We start from the raw sequence: 11274 nt of genomic DNA, 5'->3' as shown, positions 1-11274 counted from the left end.
ACTTTAGGAGGAAAAACCACAATAGGACTTACACAGTAGGGCACTGAGGAGTGTGATAGAACACAGGGATCTAGGAATTCAGATCCATAATTCCTTGAAAGTAGCATCACAGGTAGATAGAGTCATAAAGAAAGCTTTTGGCACTTTGGCCTTCATAAATCAAAGTACTGAGTACAGGAGATGGGATATTCTGTTGAAGTTGTATAAGACATTGGTGAGGCCCAATCTGGAGTACTGAGTGCAGTTCTGGTCACCAATCTATAGAAAAGATATCAATATGTTTGAAAGAGTGCAGAGAAAATTTACGAGGATGTTGCCAGGACTTGAGGGCCTGAATTGTAGGGAAAGTTTGAATGGGCTGTGACTTTACTCCCTGGAACAGAGGACAATGAGGGAGATTTGATAGAGGTATATAAAATTACGAGGGACATAGATAGGGTAAATGTAAACAGGCTTTTTCCACTGAGGTTGGGTGTGACTAGAACTCCAGGTCATGGGTTAAGGATGAAAGGTGAAAAGTTTAAGGGGAGATGAGGGGAATCTTCTTCACTCAGAGACTGGTGAGAGTGTGAAACAAAGCTGCCAGTGGAAGTGGTGAATACAGGGTCGATTTCAGCAGTTCAGAGAAATTTGGATCGGTACATGGATGGGAGGGATATGGAAGGCTATAGTCTGGGTGCAGATCGATGTGACGAGGCAGATTAATAGTTTGGCATGGAAGAGATGGGGCAAATGGCCTGTTTCTCTGATGTAGCGTTCTACGGTTCCAAGTGGATGCACAATAAGGACCGAGATACATAGGAATTGTGGGGGGTTGGGGATTTAGAAGAGATTACAATGATAGGAAAGGGCATAAAATTATTTGAACATAAGTTTAGAAATATAAGTAAATGCATTTCAGCTCAGATAATGAACCAGTAATGTGCTATTATAAAATCCATTTGCTGATATCAGCGTTATTTCGGCTTTTAAGTCGTTTTGTCGAGTTTTCCAAACTTAAGAGTAACATCTAGATAAGTGTTTGAAGTGCTTTATATGAAATAAGCTTTACAAAATAATACTTTCACAACCTATACCAAATAGATAACATTAATCAATGTAAACTTTCAGTTGGAAATTTGGTACTCACTTGCAAATGAAGACATTCCCCTACCCTCTGCTGCTATTCCCCTCACTGACCTTTTACCTCTTCTCACCTGCCTATCATCTGGGTCCCCTCCTTTTCCCCTTTCTCCAGTGGTCCACCCTCCTCTCCGATCAGATTCCGTCTTCTCCAGCTCTTTATCTTTCCTACTGACCTGGCTTTACCTATCACCTTCTAGCCATCCTCCTTCCCCTCCACCCCCATCTTTTTATTCCAGCATCTTCCCCCTTCTTTTCCAGTCCTGAAGAAGGGTTTTGGCCTGAAATGTCGACTGTTTATTCATTTCCGTAGATGTTGTCTGACCTGCTGAGTTCCTCCAGCATTTTGTCTGTGTTGCTTCACCAAGCATCAGTCACCTCACCTATTGTTGGTACTGTCCCTATTTAATAATCATCAGCGAATATTAGTTTCAATGACAGGATCACTTATACTTTCTCAGTTCCTAGCTCTCTCTCTGATTCTTGCTCTTTAGCCTAACTAGATATTCTATGTGTAACTTAGTCGAAACACAAAAACAACCTGGAAACGCGGATGCATCATGTATTAAGCAGTAACAATTTAAAAAAAAACTATTGCAAACTGAGAGAAAGAAAAAATGGCGAATCAAGATTGTGCACAGCATCGAGTACAGGAGTATGAAGACAGACACTCAATGTTTCAGGAGCAGCTTCTTCCCTTGTGCCATCAGAATACTGAATGGACAATGAACCCATGAATATGACCTCATTACAGTTTTCCTCTCCTTTTGCGCTACTTATTTATATATATATTGTAGTTTATAGTATTTATCAATATGTACCATTGCCACATAACAAATTTCATGACATACGTCAGTGATATTAAATTTGATTCTGATTCTGAATTATAACTATTGATATGACTGATGCCAGATTACTATTAGCTCCTTTTTGAGAAATCTATTCATTGCATTCATTCCACTGCTCTTTCCTCATTACCCTATAAAATAGTTTACCTCAGGTGGCATCCAAGTTGCTTTTGAAAGCCTTGATCGACTGTTTTAGCCACCCTCACAAGCAGTGATTTCCATACAATAATTACATTTTGAATGATAGGATATTCTGACATTCTTCCTGCTCCTACAGCCCATCATTTAAATCCATGGACTGGTCTGGTCTCTCCCTTCACCCTAACCTATTGTGATTTTGTACCGTGCCCCTCTGTCAAATCTTCTTTTAACTTTCCATAGTTTAAGGAGACCACCCCCCCCCCCACCATTCTAACTTTGTAGCAGGTCTCTTGGGCTAGGAATCATTTAGTAGATAGAGCCAAAGAGTCATAGAGAAATATTGCACAGAACCAAACCCTTTGGCCCATCTAGCCTATGCCAAAACCATTTAAACTCCCTACTCCCAATGACCTGAACCAGGACCATAGCACCCCCATGTCTACGCAGATCTATTCTGCAACTTCGTCAGACCTTCACGTCTTTCCTAAAGAGAGTGTTTTATTGAACAAAACAACATAGTCTCCATCCTTTGGCATCCTGTGCCTATATTTATGAAGTTAAGGATCACATTTCCAGCAGATAAGCAGCTCCTGCCATCATCAATCATTTATTTACCTACACACCCAAGCTCTTCCGCTGCTGCACAGCCTCTAGAACTTAACCAGTCTTGTTTCTCTTCGTCCTTTTTTGCCAAAACACGTAACTGCAAATTGGCAGCAAAGCTAATATTAAACATCCATCTCTGGTTCATTGCCAGAAGCTGTTCGTTAGCATTAATCAGGAACTAACCTTTCCATGAGATGATGGTGCTCCCACTACAGTGTGACAGAATTTAATCATAATAATGGAAGTAGATCTTCCTTATAATAGAACAATTAATGCTCAGAGTTTTAGGTTAACATATAAAGAATTGTGCCATATATTGGAAGACTATGGGAGATATGGTACGTGAATAACTACATTCTATTGCAAATATATGGGTTTGGAAGAAGAAGGGAGAGAATGGGCAGGAGTTGCTGGTCGGGGGTAGGCGTGACATGTGAAAGGAGGAAAGCAATGTGGGATTAGTTCAAGTTTATTGCATACAAACCAGGGCGTAAGTGGCTTGAAAATCAGCTTTTAGCAGCAGCACAGTCCATTACAAACATAAGTTACATAAACTTAAATTAGCATTAAGTTATGTTTAGCAGTTCTTCAGGCTCCTACACCTTCTGCCTGATGGCAGGCTTGAGAAGAGGGTATGGCCTGGATGGTATGTATCCTTAACGATGGATGTTGCCTTCCTGAGACATCACGTCTTGGAGATATCCATGGCAGTGGGAAGAGCTGCCCCTCTAATGGAACCGGCTGACTCCAGCACTGTCCGCAGCCTCTTATTTCCCTAGGTATTGGAATTCTCCCACCAGCCCATGATGCAACCAGTCATAATGCATTTCCTGTACGTCTGTAGAATTGTGTTGAAGGAATGCTGAATCTCCTTAATATTCGAAGAAAGTACAGAATACATACATATTAACAAACAGCTAATTGAAGGTCAAAGGATTTAACTCTAACTTTGATGTTTCACAGTGACAGACTTCACCACTTAAAGAAGTAAATATAGTTTTATCTCAGATGTAAGTGACCCATTGATGCCAGCAAATGATTATACAGAACATATGCTAATACATAAAGCACAGTGGTAAGTAACAATGTAAAATTCCCAAAATCTAGGAAAAGCTAGATTATAGATTCAATGGCACTGAAGTCAACTTTTACGAGAACTAGGTTTAAGGCAGCTGAAATTTGTGGAAACAGTGAAAACTCATTTGGAAGAGGAACTCGGAATGTGGACTCTGGAAAATACTGTCTAGTCAACCTGATGTGACATGACATGCTGTTCAGCTTTTTTATGACTAGCAATTCACATATGTAATCCCATATGGAGTCCGTTTTGGATGAGGTCAGTTGAATTCACACCTTGCACATGTCTAGTTTCTACGAGCAAAGGATAAAGGCACATTAGCCAGCTGGAAAGAGCTCCTGTATGACAAACAGAAACTCTGATCTCTGATGGAGTGGAAACAGCTGTACAGATCTCCGTGTCGTTTCAGTAGGAAACAATGGAATTTTCCAACCATGGACAGATAAAGGTAAACATAACGTAAAAAAATCACATCAAGAAATCGATGCGTAGGCTGAAAATTCCAGTGGATATTTTGACAGCTCTTATATAGTTGAATGGAGTATCATATATCCGGCATCGGTTCAAAGGGTTTGAATACAGTATTGAGCCCAAGCATAGCTGCATAGATATGTTGTTATTCGGAAGTATTTATGTTCAAAAAGCTGTGGCTATAGCAATGGGGAAAGAGGGATGGAGACACATAATCATCTATGTTAATGGCAAAGAATATTCCAAATGCTGTGCCACTTTCCATGGGCATTATCTATCTATCTGTCTATCTATCAATCTATCTATCCCCCTATCTATTTATTTATCTATCTATTAATCAAACGAGCAATTTATTTATTTAGATAGATACATTGATAGATGGATACAGCACAGAATTGGCCTTTACTGTGCCCAGCAATCCCCAATTTAATCCTGGCCTAATGACGGGACAACATACAATGACCAACTCACCTACCAACCAATGCGCTATTGGATAGTGGGAGGAAACCGGAGCACCCAGAGGAAACCTACGTGGTCACGGGGAGAACATACAAACTCCTTCCTGTCAGTGGCAGGAAATGAACCCAGATTGTTGGTACTATTAAGCGTTGTGCAAACCAGTACGTTATCGTGCTAATTCATTATCGTGCTGCTTCATTACCAGTTATTTTTCCTTTGATTTTATTTTAGCTCTTTGCATTCCTCATGAAAAGAGGGCTGAGTTAGATAAATTTAGCTGAAGGAGACCCATTTAGTTTAGTCTACCAAAATTTTCAGCCACTGTATCTTTCCATTACAGAAACTACGTACATAGTGAAGAAACACTATTCCTCTACTTTGATTGAAAGATGTTGTATTTTGAATGGCATCACCCTTAGAAATTAAAATAGCACCATTTTTAGGCTGTTTTGCAATTTGTCTCCAACATTGTGTATATTCTGTACACTGGAAAGAAAAAAAACTGATGATGCACATACTGCATGATTGATTTTAAAAATAACTAGGTGTGATGTTGAATATGATTTTTGTCTATTAATAGGCATGTTACTTGATGTGTTTAATACAAAAGCTAAAAACTTTTGAACTACCCAAGCCAAACTGCAAATATGGACGGAAGGAAGTTTTTCTCTAAGTTGGGAGAATCTAAAACTAGTGGTTACAGATATATGGTGAGAGGGGTATCATCAGATTGAAGGGAATTTCAGAGGCAAGTTTTTCACAGTGTGGGAGGTGTATGAAGTGAGCTGACTGTGGAAGTGATTGAGGAGGGTACAATAACAATGGTTAAGAGAAGGGGAAAGGTTTAGAGTACTATGTGCCAAATGCAGGAAAGTGGGACCAATGTAGGCTGGCACATTGCTCAACATAGATGAGTTGGGCCACGATTCCCATTCCCATGCTGTGTAACTCCATGACTCCATAAAGACTCGATGCACCTTGAGCATTCTGACCCATCCTGCTGACTTGACATGAAAAGAAATTTTACCAATGGAAAGAGTACAGAGGAGAAGCATGAAGTTTCTATCTGGTGTCCAGATTCAGGAACGATGAGAAAAGATCAAAAGAAGCATGGTCCATTGAAAAGAACTGTCCTCACAGAGGGAGCGGATTTTCATTGCAGACTCAGAAAGTGAGTGAAAGCCCAGCTGCTCCTGCCAGTTCGGGAGCAAAGCTATTCTGAGGGCTTGACCTGATGTCTATGACACTGAGTTGGCAATCCACTTGCTTCAGGCCACACAGACTGATCCTCCCCAGAGCTTCAACCAGCTTAATGGGAAAAAGCCTAAGGAACTGGTGGTAGACCTGAGGAGAGCTAAGGTACCAGTGACACCAGTTTCAATCGGGGGGGGGGGGGTCAGTGTGGACATGGTGGAGGATTACAAATACCTGGGGATATGAATTGACAATAAACTGGACTGGTCAAAGAACACTGAGGCTGTATACAGGAAGGGTCAGAGCTGTCTCTATTTCCTGAGGAGACTGACGTCCTTTAACATCTGCCGGACGATGCTGAGGATGTTCTACGAGTCTGTGGTGGCCAGTATGAACATGTTTGCTGTTGTGTACTGGAGCAGCAGGCTGAGGGTAGCAGACACCAACAGAATCAACAAACTCATTCGTAAGGCCAGTGATGTTATGGGGATGGAAGTGGACTCTCTCACGGTGGTGTCTGAAAAGAGGATGTTGTCTAAGTTGCATCTTGGACAATGTCTCCCATCCACTACATAATGTACCGGGTGGGCACAGGAGTACATTCAGCCAGAGACTCATTCCACCGAGATGCAGCACAGAGCGTCATAGGAAGTCATTCCTGCCTGTGGCCATCAAACTTTACAACTCCTCCCTTGGAGGGTCAGACACCCTGAGCCAATAGGCTGGTCATGGACTTATTTCATAACTTACTGGCATAATTTACATATTACTATTTAACTATTTATGGTTCTATTACTATTTATTATTTATGGAGCAACTGTAACGAAAACCAATTTCCCCAGGGATTAATAAAGTATGACTATGGGAAGCTGGGGGCAAACGCACACTGAAGTGAGTGCTCAGTCAGGTATTAGTCCAACCCTGGGCAGAATGTTGGTGGGAGGAATTGTTGGGGTATAGTGAAGTCAGTTCACCTTTTGCCACAATGGTCAACTATTTATTGGGAGTCGATGTTACTCCCCCTTTCCTGTAACTTATTAACACAGCTGCCCGTCATTCATTTTGACAGGAATCTTCATTCTAAGTTTTTGGCATTGGACTTCCACAAAGTTCCTCCCTTCCTTCTTACATTTGATATTTGTGAAGTTGACAACGTTCAACGTGAAAATTTTCAGTGAGCTAGAGTAGAAGCCCAAGCCTCCCCCTAGCTGAGGCTGTGTTAGTCTAATGTTCAGAATCTGAATCAGGCTTAATATCACCAGTATACGTAGTGAAATCTGTTGTCTTTGTTGCATCCTGTGCTTCTTATCACTCCAACAATACTGTGCTTGTCCCTCACATTAGAGCTTCACGGTTTTATTCCCAGCAGTTTAAAGACCCGAAATATCAACCGCATTGTTTTTTCACGTTACCAAGGGACATCATCTCCCAGGATTAAACGATTTGATATCTGAAGGAAGTTAAAGAGGTATTGTGTTCCTGCGAGTGTGTCAGCAATACGGAAACAAAACAATTCTGGCAGAGAGCTGGACAGGTGTTTCAGATAAAGGACGTGGGGAGTGGGTTCTTACTGGATATGTATCCCGAAATATATCTGCACACTGACATGTACAGCTGCTGTTTTCCAAACAATTTGGCACCCTACTGCTGTTTATTTTTCTAGCATTAGATGCGCTGTAAAATCTGCCTCGTGGTTTGTTGCCAGAACGGAGCAGAACTGCACTTCAGGGAACAAGTGGTGGCTCCAGTTAATAAGTTGAATTCACCATGTCAACAAGCAGACGTCAGCCACAAGGAGAACATCCACAATCAAGGAATATAGCCAATCATGGGTAGTGGAACAGAATTCCATACAATGCTCCTAGGAGGTGAGAAAGAGAGAGTGTTATTCGTATGTTCTCACTCATAATGTAAACTGCATAAGATAATAACTGAGCCTCCTGGATAAACCAATAAACGTATTCACAACATAGAGCTAGAGGATAAATGAAGTTTCCATGTCATATCTTAAGGAGGAATTCAAAAGCATAGATTTATAAGGTGCATTTCCTGACTCAAGTGTATCCCAAATTGCTTTACAACCATTGAAGTACTTTTGAAATTCAGTGATTGTTTTAATGTGGCACTTCCAAGAGGACCACAACCTTGTGTTAGGGTTTGGAGGCTTGTGGGCCTCAATGTCCCAGGGTTATGGCCCTGTGCTTTGGCTCTTGGTAGGGTCACCAATGCAAAACAGGTCAAAGGGTAGAGGCCAGACTAAGAGTGGTCCACTGGTCCTCCAGGTTTGGGGGTTCAGCTCAGGGCTAACAAACCTAAATGATCAAAAAAAATTGTTACTGAAACAGCAATGAAGAATCCTTCCATGCAGACAGAGATGGAGGAGCTTCACTGTTGCCCTAAGTGCCAGCGGGGTAATGGGCAGTTAGTAAGTAAATTTAATGTGGCAAAAATGGCAGCCAACTTAGGTAGACTCCAACAATCAGCAATGGAAAATGACCAAGGAAAGTTATTTTAGATATTGGTTGGGGAATAAATATTTCACAGGATTCAGGAAATAATTTCTTATCCTTCAAAATAATAACATGGGATCTTTTACATTTGCCTAAGAGGGCAAACCTGGATTAGAATTTTACCAAAGAGATGACCTTGAGCTTTGCCATATTCCCTAAGTTTTGCACAACCTAAACTTTGTTGTGGTCTGAGGGACTGCGTATCCTCAACTGAGCCACAGCTGCTATTTTGGGTTTGGTTTTTAAACTACAGCCAGCATTATTCAATGCCTTATGCTGGCTGTTTATCATGTGTGGACCTCTGATACAGGAGTAGCCTAACACTGTAATTTTTACTGCAATCGGGAATGACGCAGTCGGGCAATTGGGCAATAAAAGACAAGCTTGCCATACTCAGTGGTGTGCAGACAGAAAAAGAATTGATGTAAGTGCTTGATAGGAGAATTAAAGAATACAGAACATAACATTCAACCTGGTGATAATCTGGTTTCCATTTACAGAAGTTGAACAAGTTGGAACATGAAAACTCGAACTGTCCTATGAGATTCTGTAGGTTCCTGCACTTATCTCCTGAGAAGGTGGTCAAGATTTTATCGGGCCTCTGGTTCCATTGTTACCTCCCCAGTTGAACTTTCCGGCTGTGCAATCCTTCTCCAACAACGCTGAACAACAGCAATGTGGTTTATTTAGCAGTTTCACTGTAACAACATGAACTAAAGTGCATTATAGGGACATTATCAGAGACAATGTGACATCAGTCCACCAGAGGCATTAAATATGATCCATTTCATTGGCTGTTCATTCAACTCTGGAACATCTACACTGCAAAGGTGCACACATCAGGATGCTCTTTATCGACTACAGCTTGTTATTTAATACTACCATCCGTTCAAAGCTAATCAATAAGCTTCAAGACCTTGGCCTCAATACATTCCTGTGCAATTGGATCCTCGATTTCCTCACTTGAAGACACCAGTCATTTCAGATTGGCACAACATCTCCTCCTCAGTCTCCATCAGCACAGGCGCACCACAAGGCTGTGTGCTTAGCCCCCAGCTCTACTCCACTTTAGACTGTGTGGGTAAGCACAGCTCCAATGCCATATTTAAGTCTGCTGATGACATCGCTGTAGTAGTCCGAACCAAAGATGGTGACAAATCAGCATATAGGAGGGAGATTGAAAATCAGGCCATCTTCTTACTCAATGTCAGCAAGACCAAGGAACTGATTATTGACTAAGGAGGAAACCAAAGGTCCATGAGCCGGTCCTCACTGGAGGATCAGAACTGGAGAGGGCCAGCAACTTTAAATTCCTCATTTAAGAAGACCTGTCCTGATCCAACACAAGGAACTATGGGGAAAGTATTACAGCACCTCTACTTCTCAAAGATTCAGCATCTGAAATTTTGACAAAACTCTAGAGATGTCTGGTGGAGAGTATATTGACTGGTTGCATCACAGCTTAGTATGAAAACAGCAATGGACATAAAATCCTACAAAAAATAGTGGATACGGTCCAGTACATCATGGGTAAAGTCCTTCCAATATTGAGCTTATCTACATGAAATGTTGTCGCAGGAAAGTATCATCCGCCATCAGGGACCCCCACCACACAGAACATGCTCTATTCTCACTGCTGCCATTGGGAAGAAGGTACAGGAGGCTCAGGACTCACTCCACCAGGTTCAGGAGCAATTACTACCTCTCAACCATCACACTCTTGAACCAAAGGGATGATTTCATTCAACATCACTTGCCCCATCATTGAAAACGTATGGACTCACTTTCAAAGTCCTTTCATCTCATGCTGTCCATATTCATTGCTTATTTATTATAATAATTATTATAGAAATTTATTTTTCCTCCGCTCAAGCTGGTTAAACGTAGGGTATGGGTATAGCCAAGCACGCTCATTCCTCAATTGCTAGGAACATTTTCATTGAGGAAAATATATCCTTAGAAATTAATCTGACTGTTGTGTAGATTTTACTTTTCCAATATTTTTATTAATTTATATATATAAGAATACAGAATACAGGAAAAAATATATATGTCAATACATTAAACTATATCGCATATAAAGACTCCTTACCCTATATTCGTACAAGTCAATTAGTTCGTAACATTGAAAAATAGTAATTTTATTATATAAAATAAATCTAACCCACTACCAAGACCGAAGCTGATTAGTAGGAAAAAAAAGAAAAAAGATTGTTAGTCATCATCTGTGCTTTAACAGCAAATCAAAGGTTTTGAAAATAATTCAGGAAAGGTCCCCACAATGTTTGAAAGTCTTGATTAGATTCAGAGGTTGAACATCGAATCTTCTCTAAATTTAAACATGACATCACATCACGTAACCATTGGGCATGAATAGGAGGGGCCACATCTTTCCATTTAAGCAAAAGCGTCCTTCTGGCCATAAGAGACATAAAAGCCCAAATGTGCAAATCAGTTGGCTCCAAAATAATGTCCTTTCCTCCAACAATACCAAATAAAGCTGTCAAAGGATTAGGCTTGAAATTTACTTTAAATGTATCAAAAAGGTTTAAAATACTTCTTTCCAGTATTTCCCAAGACTTGGACATGTCCAAAACGTACGAATGAGTGAAACTTCTCCATTATTACATTTATCACACTACGGAGATATGTCTAAATAAAAATGAGACAACTTATCCTTAGTCATATGGTCCCTATGGACCACTTTAAATTGAAGGAGAGAGTGACGGGCACATAACGATGAAGTGTTGACTAATTTAAAAATTTGATTCCAAGTTTCCTCAGAAATTGAAGTCTGTAAATCTTGTTCCCAAAGATTTTTAATTTTATCTAAAGGAACACTTCT

The sequence above is a fragment of the Mobula hypostoma genome, chromosome 7 (genome assembly GCF_963921235.1).
Source record: "Mobula hypostoma chromosome 7, sMobHyp1.1, whole genome shotgun sequence".
Taxonomy (NCBI): domain Eukaryota; kingdom Metazoa; phylum Chordata; class Chondrichthyes; order Myliobatiformes; family Myliobatidae; genus Mobula; species Mobula hypostoma.
This window is presented reverse-complemented; position numbering follows the sequence as displayed.